Raw genomic sequence first — 15,728 nt, 5'->3', positions numbered from 1 at the left:
TTCTACCTCTATCAGAGAATTCCGTGGATTTTTGAAGACTGTTGAGAAGTAGAATAAACAGTAGATCTTCTACAGACTAACTGTTTTCACTACAAGTCCAACTCCCCTCAGATATCAACATTTCATCTTGATATAGTAGTGTTGTGTTATATATTTTTTCAAGCTCATTTGTTAAGGTTTCTTAGCAACTACATGTCAATATGGCAAGTTCATTGATGATTTTATACAAGATAGTTCTGATTCATTAGACACCGATTTAACATTTTGTTTTTTTCCGCAGGGAACCTATACCATATTGGGGAGGCCATCGTAGAATACTTTTGCGTAGTCAGCAAGCTGACTAATGATCTGCAGAGAGCACTCGTCAATGCGTGGAATAAAGAGAATATCTGTCACCTTCGATTGCCTAGGCCTTATAGGGTCCTTGGTTGCCCGATCCTAAATGAAGGGTTGTGGGAAAAGATGAGAACATACTCCAGCTGAATAATCTATATGACTGCGCACCCAACATGCTGAAGAATTGGGCAGAGGACCCCCAGTCCTTGCTTCTTGACGGGTGAACTTGTTCACATTTTTAATTTGTAATAAAACTAAATTAAATTGATATCATACGTATATATTCAATATTTCATTTGTAGGGATGCAAGACTAGCCTCTTGATGGCTCAACGAGCAAAACGGATTATCAGGTGTCAGGAATGCCAAAAACCGAGAGTTGTATACAGCAACAACCCTAAGAAGCTGACAGGGACAGACTTACTGGACATTGACTTAGTCATCCTTCGCAATGATTATACATATGGATCTCCACTTCTCCCTGTGCATCACCGTCTGTTTGGAAAGGTATGTACATAAAATAACAATTGAGTAAAACATGAAATGAAAATGTATATCACCCTACTTTTATATCAATTTAGTATGACCGCGTTGAACTTAATTAATTTTGTCATTGTGTTTAATGTTTGCTTTCAGGTGTTTGTTCAGATTGGCTTAATATGCGGCAATACTATCGAGCAGCCATGTTACACCTCATCTGTAGGCATCCCCGATGTATGCTGTCACTGTGGCAGTAGTGGTGCTTCCAGACCACAGGATCTTGTAGCCAAATACAAAACTGTGCTTCCTGTGTGTGAGACTTCTTTGGAGTCCGGAAAGAAGCATGTTACAGCTCGTATTCATCCTGGCCAAACCCACACATAGTAGAACTTTCTTATTTATATAGAATAGTATGCAAGGTAGACAGATCAGTGTCTAATAGTAAAAACATTGTTCTTTTGTAGTCTTTTAATGCAAAATTATTTAGTAACAAGGAGGTTGGTGGCTACCGGCCCCCTCGCTGGTATGGCCCTGTTTCATTACTAACTATATATATATATTTGTCAAGAGCGCATTCTGATACAAAAAGAATTGATAAATCATAATTGTCAAACAAATCTTTCTTTCATTTTGATATGTTGTTAGCCTTTTCCACAAAAGGCACATCAGGACTATCAGGTAATACTAGGCCTAGTTAATACAATAATACTATTGTTTGATTTAGAATGGGCAGACAGTCTTCTTCAGATGCATTCTTTCATGGCCAATCAGAAGACCCTGCGGAAGACACACTAGCAAAAGAGGAACCAAACTCTGAGCCTAAGGAACCACCGGGACAAGGTCGAGGCTGTTGAAAGTAGGTATGACTTCATTTTTGAAATGCTAGTTTGGTGACTGATAATCACATTTTATTTGTCTTGTTAATAACAAAACAATAGTAAACATGTTTCTTTTTCTTTTAATTATTTCCAATGTCTTTCAGGATTCGATGTGGCAAATTATATAGGAAAGAAGTTTTCCAGAGGAGAGAAGTATGAAGCACATAAGAATGTGGTGATTCCAGGGCCTCGTTATGACTTCCCAGTTAAAACGTACACACAGACGAATGGGAAAAGTAGGAAAAGGTGAATACAAACAATCTTTTCCCTGTCTTCTTTTCAAAATGTTCTTCTTCGTGAATTATCTTTTTCCCTACCCCCTTCTATGTGGTCACATTCGTACATCTAAATGCCAATGCGTTGATCTATTCAGGAGTTTCCAACATCAAAGGTTAACAAGGTATCCTGGCCTGGCTTACTCTTCCAGCCAAGATGGTGCGTACCACTTGGATTGTGTGCTGTTTGTGACAGATCCTAAAAGACATGGTGTTTTGGTTAATAAACCATTCAAAAAAAGAAAAGGTGCCATCTTTACCTTTGAAAAAACCACTTGAACAACGTGAGGAGTGATCCCACTAAAAGAGCCAGGGTTACAAAACTCACAAGAAGTGCTGTGCCATATCCCTTGAACTGAAATGAGTACTAAGCAATGAACAGGCCATGATTGTGAAAATTCCACATTGTCTCTCATACAAATAGTATATGGTTTATTTGAATGGTGTTCAGTTTTTAAGCGCAATTGGGAATTTTGCGATACAAGTGCTTGATTGTTATAATCCAGCTCTATCATGTATATACTGTCGTTTGTCTTTAACCAGATACACGGTCTTCATTAATAGGTCCCAGTGGATAATCTGATTAGGGCGGGAGGGCAGGAGCAGTTCATGAAAAACACAAAATCATTGGAATCCATACTGAACAATCAACTTTTTTGTGAAAGACAGGTCATAGAGATGACACCAGATACTTGGAAGACAAACACAACCAAGGAAACTTCACTGAACTTCTAAAGTTTAGGAATATATATATACGTCTAGTGAGAACATAATTATCTCTGCATACTAGTTGACCGTTATTGGTGAAGGTGAACTTTGTTTCTTTATTTGTTTGGAAAATTACCAGTAGCAATACACTCACTCTATTTTGCCTAATATTTCTTTTTTCAGAGTTAAGTCTGGTGATGAGAATCTGAGAGATCATTTTTCAGTGTCAGACAAATGCAACGTACAGATCAAAATCAACACAGGCTGAATTAATTGAAATTATCAGTCATCAAATCAGAGATGGAGTGACCAAACAGTGCAAACATCAGGGAGCGCACCTGTAGAAGAAAGTGGATTTTTCACTGTGGTTGCTGATGAGCTGCAAGAAAGGCAGGGAAATGAAAAGGAAGCGAGTGTACCAGCTGGGGACGATATTGTGGCAGCATTTGACCGCCTATTCAAGACGTGTATTTAAGACCACAAAGAAAAGCAATCTCTGTGGAAAGACCTTTTCCAAGTAATGCTCTCCATGATCACAACATTTAACAGACGACTTCAGGGTGAAGTTTCGCAATTATTTTACTCACAGAAACTATGAAAGAAGTCATAGACAGGCTTATTGCAGAAAGAGAGAGTATTGAAGTGGATGATGTGAATTGCGGTTCCCTGCTCATCTAATCACTTCAGAGGTTTTGATTGCCTAATGAAGGGAGCATGCAAACAAGAGTGGTGCAAAAAGACCTGATCTGCTTCGATCAACAGCACTCAGAAAACAGCTAGCAACTATGGTCCAAGTGATGAATTTGCAAAAGAACGAGTTGGATGTCAAAGCTAAATTCCTAGGCCATGATATACGCATCCACAGAGAATTCTATCGGATGCCTAATGCAACCATGCATACCATTCAATCCTTTGGACCCTGACAGCATTGATAATCAACGTCTGAAGTTAGAAAGATGTATAGCTAATATGAAGTCATGGATGTGCCTAAATAAGTTTAAGCTGAATGATTTTAAGAGTGAATTTCTAATACTTCATTTAATATATCAAAAGGTTGATTCACAAGTCCATTCCATTCAAATAGGTGATTCAGAAGTAATATCAGCAAACTCTGCACATAATATTGGAGATCTGTTTGATAGTAATATGAACATGAATGACTTTTTTTTTAAAAACATGTCAGTCCAACTCTTTTCATCTGCGTAGTATTAGTAACATTAGAAAGATATTTAATATTTTTAAGGGATGTAGAAAGAAGATGTCGTTTCTAGAAGGATAGATTAAACAGGATCCCCCCTCCCCCCCAATTGAAGACAAGTGTCATCCGTGATCTAGGGCTCATAATAAAATCCTGAATGACATTTATAGAGCTGTCAAAAACAGAGGCCAAGAGATTAGTCTACAACATACCGTCCTATAAATAGTCCGTTAAATATAATATAAAATCAGATCCTTGACATGGTACTGCGATTACATCAAAGATTTTCAATTACTTGCCCAACTTGCCTGGAAAAAATATATTTGCGTACAAGCAAGTTTGTCTCCATCAAAATGTCTACTTAGCGTAGCTGGGCATATCATCCCCAAATGCACACAGCTGAACCTAGAGACAGAAGACATACAAAAAAAGAATGCAAGCAACATGGTCTAGTTCGCTCACATAGCCAAAGAGATATCATGGAAATATAGAGCTAACTATTTTGCAATGTCACATTGCATGGTCTGTTTTTGGCACTGAAACATCCTAATAAGTCTGCAGAAGATCTAATTTTTTTTCAACTAGGTTTTGCAACTAGGTTTAAAAATTTGCTTGTCCATTTAGACCTATTTTACTAGGTCTAGGCTTTGAATAAGGCTAGCTGGTTTAGTAATCAGATCCTATCACATGGTCATACACAAACTGCAATCAAAGACGTTCAACACACAAACCAGAATCACAGAAAGAAAATCTTAACTATTTGATATAACCAAATTTTCCGTAAAATTTTGATTTTTTTTTTTTTGAAGAAACACTTTCACCAACAATATGAATGTGCTGTTTGAAGCATACAACTATACACCATTATTTGGCGGCTGAATATTTGAAGAAAATATGTTTAGATACGCAGACAATCTTTTACAATTTAAGGTAATTTAAGCTAATATTTGAATCGAAAGTTATCCTTTTTTCATTATCGAGCATAGAGTCACTCTCTAGAGCAAGATGGGGTGTCTTCTAATTCATTGTTGTTGTGGGGTTGTTGTTGTTTTTTTTTTTGGGGGGGGGAACTACAGTATATGCTCAAATATTTCATTTTTCTGAGCAATGTTTTAGATTATAAATGATGGATCAAAACATATTAGTAACCATTTTACCGCTATAAAGATCAGAAAACATAACCCAAAAATTTCAATTAAATCTAACAGTCACACTAGGCTTAAGTCACACCCTACAAAACAATGCAAAGGTTTCCACATACATGTATAATATGGAAACAGACTCATCGACACAACTTCGCAACCATCAATCATGGCTATGACACAAACAAGACAGCCAAACCTCTCTTGTGATCCTCATTCTGGAAACAATGCTTGAGTGACTATGGATGCACTGTCCTGCTGCCATTGCCAATGTTCTCTACGTCCCTTGAATACTTGTGATCCTCATTCTGGAAGCGATGTGAGGAGTGACGATGGATGCTCTGTCCTGCTGCCATTGCCAATGTTCTCTACGTCCCTTGAATACTTGTGATCCTCATTCTGGAAGCGATGTGAGGAGTGACGATGGATGCTCTGTCCTGCTGCCATTGCCAATGTTCTCTACGTCCCTTGAATACTTGTGATCCTCATTCTGGAAGCGATGTGAGGATGGATGCTCTGCCCTGCTGCCATTGCCAATGTTCTCTGCATCTCTTGAATACTTGTAATCCTCATTCTGGAAACGATGTGAAGAGCGACGATGAATACACTGCCCTGCTGCCATTGCTCATGTTCTCTGCATCCATACCTGCCAACATTTGAAAATAAGAATTAGGAATTTTAGCATGGTATGCCTTCAAAAATAAGAAATTGCACTTGCAGTGGCAGTGTAACTGGCAGTACGCAATAAAATCTGTACCAAAAAGTGAATATAAATTTGCTGCTCGATCATGCAGCCATTCAACGCACGCCCATGATAAAACAAGCTCAATTTGCCTTGAGCACAAAACAAAAACAACCAAATTCGAAAATCCTAACAATCTGAATATTCTGGATTATTCGGAAGGGTTGGCAGGTATGCGCATCCCTCGAATACTTGCGCCCCCCTGCCGGCCGAATTTAAAGTTCAAATGTTCAGATTACCTGCTGTACTTTGATGATGTACTGTTCTTGAAGAATGAAAGAGTTTGTGAAACAGTTCTTTCTGTAAATGATGTGATGGGTGTCAATTTTCTGCTATGAATCGTTCCATTTCTCAAGCACTGAACATGAACACTGGTATCCCTCAGTTGGGCAACTTCACGTTCAGATGTGCAGATTCCTTACAAGGCTTGTTGCAAATAGTGAAGTGACATACCCATGCAAGGGCAGCATAAATGTCTAGTTTCAGTCCCTGAAGTGGATGCAGCTACTCTCCTTGGGGCAACGTTGCATTTGCAGCAATGCAGCTCTTCAAAATCATGATGCCCAGATAACTGTAGGTATTGTGAAAGCATAATGAACATAATGGAAAAATAGATAAATGTCAAACTCAAAGTCAACATAAAAGAAATAAAACTGTTTTATTATGCAGTAGACCCATAGAGATATATACTTAATAAGGCTAGAGTGCGGACTCGTCATACGCGCCCGTTCAAAGCTCTGTGCGCGCATGGAGCGCGGTCCGCCATTACTAAGGAGGGCACAACTTCGAGAAATACCCGGATGTTCCCTTCGAAACTGTGCTACTGATAAGCAATGTGAAGCTTCATTTTTCGAGTTGATTTATCGGTTTTCGAGTATGAAACGTTATAATTGTGGTATTTTGCATAATGCATGAACCCTACTCATGCCTCAGTCATGGTATCTGGTGTAGGTCAAGATTAATTACGGGTGTTATGGTGAGGTAAAAGGGACACAAAAAGCTATTTATATTTCAGTATATCTTCATTTTTTCTTCCTCTTTGTCAATATAAAACTGCGATATTATGACATCAAATATTACTTGGCTTTCAACCAATCAGAATCAAGCATTTGGGACTTGTATTTGATATTTATGTCATGATATTAACCAAAGTTTTATGCTATAGGGCCAATGCCGGGGGTCAATGTCTTTCTAATTCAGTTATTATGAGAGCCAGGGTTTATTGATTTAAAACGCTTTAAAGGTTATATATTCATTTTATGTTTATGGCTATTATAAACAGATTGATACTTATAGATTTGGGATAGAGATGGGTATAGCTAGACACATAAATAGATGGATAGATAGATATAACATAGAAGGATAGGTAGATAATGGAAATGCAGATATAGGACGATACTGAAGATAGGAAGAGGGGAAAGGAAAGAATTATACACATTTATTTAAAAAAATTATGTTATTTACTCATCCAATCATTCATCCATCCATCCAAACATTCTTTTTCTTCTTCTCTCACTCATTTAATATCAAATTCACACCTTATGTCTTTCACCTAATCTCTATAAAATTTCTATATGTCTGAAAGAATAATTCAATTTTTTACAGTTCACTATAAATATATATGAATATTCTTTAAAAACAGCTGATCATTGATGTAATAATTATTTATTCACATCACCTTTTTTCTCCATAAATAATATTCTCCTTGATACAGTGTATTTCTTATTTTCTTCATCAACCAGTTTTAGAGAATAAACTTATAATTCAATTTGAAGGAAAAAAAATGAATAAATGAACCTTTTATTACCACACGGCACACGTGTGTTGATATTCTACAGCATAGGCATTTAAGTTTTGACATTTTATTATACTGCAATAATACAACACAATTGAAAGGACAGACATTGCAAAAACAACACCTCAGATTTTAGCCCCAAATTTACTGTCACGGATCATAGGCAACACAACCACGACAAATTGATTCGCCACCAAAGACAAGCATTACACATCCCAAAACCGCCACAATAACTCCCAAAACATAAATGTCAGGAGGCCAATGTCTATGTGTCAAGATGTCAGCGATAACGAACACTTTATTAACTAGTCTTGGCTCCAAGCGCACGCAGGCGCGTTACATTTACTAATAATACAAAGACATTTCATCGAGTAATAAATGCAAACCAGAAAAAGTAATTGAGCATATATATTCCAAGTCACCTGTATTGCTATGAAGAACTATAATTGAAGAGACTTACATCTCAGGATACTGCACTACACTATTCAGTGAAACCTCATAGTAACATGGTCTTTTGACATCATTATTCATCAGGTATAATAATAAATTTCAAACTGATTACCCTCAAATGTACACAGTAGATACAACAAGCCAAAGAGTGCACAATCTTATGGGTTTACATCTAGTGACATTATTCCATATAATTGTTCTGTTACCAAATCTCTTCAAAAGCAGTTTTCCATTTTGGAACAAAATTCAAACCTATGTACAAAACGATCTATGGGTGTGTATACGGTGTGCAACTGTGCATTACACAAGCTTTTCAATTGCAACACATCTGTGAATTCTTCTCGTTTATTGAAAATGGGCTCACTTGATGTGAATTTCTTGCTTTTCATCTTTAATGATGTAAATCACTTGGTTGAGAGCAATCCAGACAATGTTATAAAAAAAGGTCTACATGTTTATCTCAGGTTATCCATACTGTACCTGCAGAATCAAAGCACATGTAGAGTGCAAATAATTTGCAAAAATTATAGCAACTGAATCAGATACAGCAGGTACAATTATGAAGCTTATAGAGTAAATATTCAAATACAGTGTACCTCACAACAACTCAAAATTCAAGTACATTTTGTTTAACCCCTAATTTAATCAACTCTTCTAAGTTCCACTTTAGTTTGCCTTCGTGTAAAGTTAACAACAGAAAATTATGGTTAGGTTGTGCAACTGTCACAATGTGTCCCAAGAATTTTATTTCATTACACAGAACAAAAGTCTCAGATTGTTCTGTTTTTTTAAAAGATTATTGAAAGCTCTCTCCAGTTTTAAACGGCTTCATAGTCAATCATCCAGTGGATAAGCTATGCAGACAAGAGGCAAAATATAAAAGACTGATCTGTCTTTGTAGTTTGTACGAATGAAGTTCTATGTTTTGGTTTTTTTTCCTGAAAATGCGTTCTCTCCAAAGTTGTGTTGAAGTAGGTCAAGCTGATCCTGGCTAATGAGCTTGCTTTCGTGGACTTCCTGCAAGAGAGTCCTGGTTTTTCCATCTCTCCTGTTTACCTTGTTTCACCACTTGAAGCTGTTTCTTGGCATCCTGCACTTGCTGTCTGGTTATATTCAGTTTCTAATCAACTCAGACAGAAAAGAATAGTCATGTTCTTTTGTAATGTCATAGGGTTTCTTTGGAGGCACGGGAACACTTTCGGATGTTGTACATGGTTTTGCTGGGAGTCTTGAGCCATGGGTCTGTTTATAGGGAGGATGTCCAGGAAAGACAGTAGGCACAGCTCTAGGAATGAGATGTGGTGTGTAACATCCTTTCCTCTCTTGAGTGTATTCCTGCATTACAATAAAAGCAAATGGAAACAATAACGAGTTTTTTTCTCATAACATGACAATTGTTCTACTATTCATGCTATTTCATGTGATTTTTAAGACTGAAACTGAAAGCAGCTTCCAGCCAAATAAATAAAATAATAATAATGTCAGCAAGTCATAAGCAAATTTGATAGAAATAGTGTAGTGTGCGGTGGGATTTTTAGGCTTGCCTAGCCTAGTTGGATAACTCCTGTGATGTGAAATATGGCAGGCTAGCCTGGCTTAGACCAAAAGCTTCAGTCTCTCTATATCGTCGGTTGTTCTACTGAGACTGCGTCTGGCTCCACTAGACCTCTGATTATATTATGGGGAATGTCAACAAATGTCAGTTTTATTAAAGAAATGACCCATATCAGACGGTTATTTCTGTCTAACCTGGCTTTGCTGTTCAGGCTTTAGAAATTAGAGACTAGAGTTTAGATCTAGAGTCTAGAGTCTAGATCTATCATCTAGCTCTAGTCTAGTCTAGTTAAAATATAAAGAAGCTGACATTTGATTTTTAATTTATCTTGAAATTAGATAAGATCAAATTAATTATATCATTTTATTCTAGACTTTTCTTTAATAGAATCAAGCTCATGGAGTTATATTTCCGAGTTGGACTCTCTGACTCTTGGAGTTGCGAGCGACTCCAGCGCAGCAGAATTTTCCCATCACCATCCCCAGAACCTTAACCCATGCCTGCCCCAGCCCGGCGGGCGTGGACTGGCGCGCTCCGCTGCTGCAGGAGCTGCCGTGGCTTGTCATGAGACAACCCGGGTACAGACTACAGTCACTGCATTATCTGCATAAACTACATTTTTAGCTCTAAAATCTCCTTATTAATCAACATAACATTAAGAAGAACTTACTTGTGAAATATTATGCAGTTCCCTTTCTTTCTTCGGTTCGAACATCCAAATGCAACGCACGAACCTGGCTTCTTCAATTTTTCCACGTATGTTGTGCACAGTATCTTGTTGGGTCGTCCGTTTTTCTGCCCTCCTTAGTAATGGCGGCCACCGCTCCAGCTCGGAGCAGCAATTTGAGCGAGTACGCCCTCTAGTGTTTAGTAGTATATATCTCTATGAGTAGACCCTATCTCTTGTGGCTATTGATATTGTGACAAAACATATCTTTCAAGATGTTAAGACATCCAAAACCAATGGACCCAACACCACTTCAGTAATGTACAAAAAAAAGGTTCAAAAATTCATTAGCAAAATTGTTAAAAAGCATGGTAGACCTACTGAATTAAAAATTACAGAGACGAAACCTAGAAAACGCCAATTTGATGGTTTCATTATAGAGTAAAGGAGCCGGTTTTTGGCCACTTAAGACACCATATTATTTTTTGGACCCTTTACTTCCTCATATGAACAAATTTGACCCACATTCGGCCAAAAGATCAATGAGGCATTTTGTGTACCTCCCACACAGACGACGAACGTTCGAGTGCACTAGAGCGTAACACCAAGGTACCGGACTCGTCGATATTTATGAAATAGGGGTTTATCGTAGAAAACTGGTGAGAGTGTGAATGTCAACACCGCTGTGCAAGCGTGACTTGTCAACTCTCTGTCTCTGTCTCTCTCTCTCTCTTCCCTCTTCTTCTCCCCCCCCCCCCCCCCCCCCCCCCCCCCCCCCCCCCCCCCCCCCCCCCCCGAAAAACAAATCAGGAAATTATATATGTTAGTCTAGAAGATGCAGATGCACATCACAATGCATAAGTCCATTGTCATCCCTCCGTCTAAGATGGGCGGGATCACCCTGCAATATGAATACACGATTCCTTCACTACCAGATCGACCATGAATATTTAGATCTGCTCATAAAGCGAGTTCAGAGTGCCACTAATTTGCTAAATTTCAGGAAAACTAAAGAATTCAGTGTCTCATGAGAGATATAATCTAATCCCTACACATCTTTTTTGTAAAAGATCGTCAATAATATCTAAATTCCTTTCAGTAAATTGCTGAAATCAACATAAAATGTGTCTTTTCCATCGCCGCGGAGCTGAGTCAAATTCGATGGTCGAAATACGCACGGCTGCGAGCACGGTGTGTAAGCCTCATTGTCCGCTGTGTTAAAACCTCGCTTACGCACAATGCATAAATTACGGAGGTCGATGCGTAAATTTCAAAAAGCTTCTTTTTATTGGATTGAAATTGGCCCTAATTTCTCGACAACCAATCAAATTATGTGTTACATCAGACGACACGGGATTATATACACTATGATTTGGCGCCCGAGATGGCCCAATAACAAGTCGCAGTTACAAGCATTAGCTCCTTGAAGTACACAACCCCAGTGAAAAAGGCGAATTTTCCTGTGACCTCCATAGAGAAATCACAAATTGAATGATTGTTGTCCATTTTTGAAGACAAAAAGGCCCTATTTTCCGGTATTCAAATCAGTTCGAAATTGGTATCAGTGGAAAGAACAGTATTTGAATATGTGATTTCCACCCGAGATGGTGTGTAATCAAAGTTTGTTTACCTCGTAGGAGCATTTCTTTGCACACTTAGCGCATTTTCAAAGACGATTTCACGTGTTGTAGACCGCTGAGCGAGACCGCGTGAGCAGATGCCCAAAATTTGTTCATATGATTTATTTTCATTTTTTGTTCAAATCATGAAGCAAATATTATTATTATTTAAACAAAACAACAATCCCAGAAAAAAATCACGAATTGCAATGACAATATTCATTTCAATTTTCACTGTTTCGGAGTCAGTTTTCGGCATAGCGTACCAGTTTTCGGCCGCATGTACAAAGTCAATAGGAAGTGCGCGCACGCGCCATGCGTTTCCACGCTGATCTATAGCACTAGCGGGCGGAGCAGATATCCCACGCCGGAGCTCCCCGGAGCTCGCCAGGCCGAAAACTAGTACTGCGGTGCTGGGATATTGGAATCTGAATTAGACAGAGATATCGTGTGTGCGTTGCGGTGTGCGGCTGCATTGATTCAATACATGCGATGAGATACTTTTGAGCTTGCGACTAGCACAAAATCGGGCTCTAAATCTGAAAAATACTTGAAATAAAGCCATTTTATGGTACCCGTATTTCTTACAGACATGCGTAAGATACTCAATTGTTCAGATTCGGGTAGCGGGACCGCCGATTACATCGCTAAAATGTGATATTTTAGGATATATTTTTCATTGCAAATGTGGTTCTTCAGTGACACTGGCATGGTATGGTATGTGTGGGATATGTGTTATGCTATTATGCGATGTATTTTAGAGGGATTTTACCTTGCATCCAACCAATTGGCCGAAAACTGGAGCTGGCCGATTACCGGCTCCTTTTACTCAACACTAACATTTAACATCCAATGCCAATGGAAGCAAATATTTTTTATCAACTTCACACAATTATTTACTCTCCTCAATTCTTGCTGGAACAGCTGTACTAGAGTCTATGTGAGCCGATAAGAGAAAATATTACTATTTTGTAATTGTATGCAAGGTTTTATACTTTTAATCAAGAAGTTGGAGTCGAATTTGAAGAAGAAAGGGGAATTTATCCTTTTTTTTTATCATTTTATACGAATCATAACCTAAAGATCTGAACAACTTGTTAGCTTACGATGGGATACCAATTTTAACATTGCCAATCTCTGGAAACATCTTGTTTTTGTTCGTTTGATTTTTCACTTTATTTTGACATTTCCCGTGTTTATTGCACACAATGGCCCGAATTCACAAAGCAAGGTTTGAGCTCAGACCAAGGTTTGAGCTCAAACCTCCTTTTGTTTCGCTAAACCTCCTTTTGTTATTTACAAACCAGGTTTGTAAATAACAAAAGGAGGTTTGGCGAAACAAAAGCAGGTTTGAGCTCAAACCTTGGTCTGAGCTCAAACCTTGCTTTGTGAATTCGGGCCATTAGGTCTAGTCTAGACTAGGGTCTAGTCTAGTCTATAAATAAGCCTCCAGGAATTGTACTAATTTGTTCACATCAATATGAAATTATGATTGATTATAGGCCTATTGTGGAATGAAATGGTGCTAAAATTTGGGCCTTTAGAAAACCCTAAATCCACCAGCTTCAGGGGACTCTGCCCCCTGCTACCCCGTGTTACTGTTAGGGCTTCGCGCTTCGACCCTGGACCCCACCCTTTTTCGGCTCCGTCGCTACTCTCCCTCTCAGCACAGTCAACCATACAGAGTGGCACTTCAACTACAAATTCTTTTCGTTTTGGCACTTCTAATAAACTAGACCTCAGAGTCTAGTTGAGAAGGCCTGGTCTAGGGTCTAGATCTAGATGATAGACAAGGAAGGATTTTTAGCACACAAAACTGATCAGTGCGCAATCAGACCTTGTTATCAATCAACGAGATGAAAGGGGCTGAATCAACATCAATTCCAAGCACACGTCACCAGGCCAGCATGTAAAGTTAGAGGCAAGTGCAGCAGCATAATATAGACTCTAGTCTAGGCCTATACCTAGACTCAAGGGCTTCTCCATCTCCGAACGTAACTAACATGTGCTCGTTTATTTTTCTTCACCGTCGAAGGAAGAATTGACCCTCGGCAGGCTACGGGTGCTGGCCGCGCGTGGCCGCCGGGGACGATCATCTAACGATCATGATGATATCGAGGCCGCCCGTGCTGTCGTCTGCATGGAGCCGATACTCGTGCTTTCAGTTATAACGAGGCCGTTTTAATGCCCAAAATGTTATTATTATCACTGCTGTTTCAATACATACATGGCTTGTTGTAGATTGAGTGACACGGTCTTCTAAGTTCTAACGACTCTTGGAATAGCTCATTTAAGCCAGGATTTTTAGCGCCATGCACCGCTATACCTCATGACCTGCACTGTAACAAAACACAAATTTCATCCAGCGCGACTATGAGGCGCCGTTTGTAGACTTATTATTCGGCCAATTATTACCAATTATTTATATAAATTGATATCTACCTTACTAGACTACATTGTATAACATATGCTGCAGTTTAAAGTGTATAAGTATCTATAAATAATGATTTCATGATATCCATTATATATGAATATTGAGTTCATGATATCCATTATATACAATCAATAATTTCCGCATTATATTTTTTCAATATTTTTTTTTCAATTATTGTCTCTTCTTATACTTACAATAATTGTTCTCAAATAATGTGAAAGCAGTCGTGTCAGTTATCACACATGTTTTTTCTCTAGCTTGATCTGTCAGAATGCAGGAGAAAAACGTTTATTAGTGTTTGGTTACAAACATTCTCCATGTGTACCGTTGCTAGGTTACCGCAGTACACTGATCGACATGTATATATAATGGTTTATTTATTCAAAAATCACGTTGCAGCCCAAAGGCTGAATTGCACGATTTTTTACAAATCTTTGACATAAAAACAGATTATAATGAACATTGTTAAAAGCATTACACATGTGGGTCAATGTCACGTATTTGCTATTTAAAACATGCATTTTACTATCCTTGGTAAAACAAGAAGGAGAGGGTGAGAGAGAGAGAAAGGGGAAGGAGAGGGAGAAATTAACAAACTCCTTCAGCCTGAAACTTTAAAAAAATAGGTATTGACTGAAAATATACTCCACAAACTTCAGACTGCATCTTGCAAATTTCATCTCTTACAAACATTTTCTTTCAAATTTTTGTTTCCCCCTTCACAGGGTTCTTATTTTCAAAACAAATTCCATCATATACAGTATATCCATATAATATATACAATATTTAAAGAAATAATTTCCATACATAATGGCTAAACAACGATAATAATCATCACGACCCAAAACTTTGTGGCAGAAAAAAAACAAAACATTTATGATAAAATAAGTATTTAAATATATAAAAAAAATACCAAATATAAAATACATCCTAATAATAATAATAATAATAATAATTGGATTTATATAGCGCTTTTTCCAAAGGTTACAAGGCGCTGCTCTCTTTGACTTTCGATAATTTAAGAAGAGTTGTACAGGCACATTTCAACCACTCAAAATACTTTGCTAAAGTGGAACCATTTCTTTTTAAATTGATTCTATCTGAGATTTGTTGAGTATATATATTTTTCCATTTCATAATAATGTTTTACAGCTGATAAAATTATAGTTCATTAATAATAATAATAATAATAATGAACATTTGTATAGCGCCTTTTCTACAAGTAGATACAAAGCGCTTAATTAACATATACAATGAACAATTAACAAAATAGAAAGATGCTTAACAACAGACATGTATGTAACAATATAGGAATGAACAAAATAAAGGGTAAGACAGGTAATAGAAGAGCAAGAACAAGTGCTGGTAAGCGGGCATTAGTTAAACAAGTGTGTTTTGAGGTGTTTTTTGAAAGTCATTAGAGAATCAGCAGTTTGTACAAAATTGGGGA

At 37.8% G+C, this 15,728-nt stretch overlaps 2 long non-coding RNA genes across 2 annotated transcripts; both read right to left on the bottom strand.

Moving 5' to 3' along the window:
- Window positions 1-267: 267 nt before the first annotated feature.
- LOC105439886 lies at window positions 268-14,365 on the bottom strand. Its single transcript, XR_004064012.1, has 3 exons — window positions 14,072-14,365; window positions 5,998-6,329; window positions 268-5,662 (listed from the first exon to the last, which is right to left on the bottom strand). It is a non-coding gene; the product is annotated as an uncharacterized LOC105439886 (long non-coding RNA).
- LOC115923625 lies at window positions 7,681-10,437 on the bottom strand. The gene is made up of 2 exons (XR_004064011.1): window positions 10,229-10,437; window positions 7,681-9,338 (listed from the first exon to the last, which is right to left on the bottom strand). It is a non-coding gene; the product is annotated as an uncharacterized LOC115923625 (long non-coding RNA).
- Window positions 14,366-15,728: the final 1,363 nt, after the last annotated feature.

The sequence above is a fragment of the Strongylocentrotus purpuratus genome, unplaced genomic scaffold (assembly GCF_000002235.5).
Source record: "Strongylocentrotus purpuratus isolate Spur 01 unplaced genomic scaffold, Spur_5.0 spur5_scaffold_14, whole genome shotgun sequence".
Classification (NCBI taxonomy): domain Eukaryota; kingdom Metazoa; phylum Echinodermata; class Echinoidea; order Camarodonta; family Strongylocentrotidae; genus Strongylocentrotus; species Strongylocentrotus purpuratus.
Note: the sequence above shows the minus strand (reverse complement) of the source record. Positions and strands in the feature narration are given on the sequence as shown.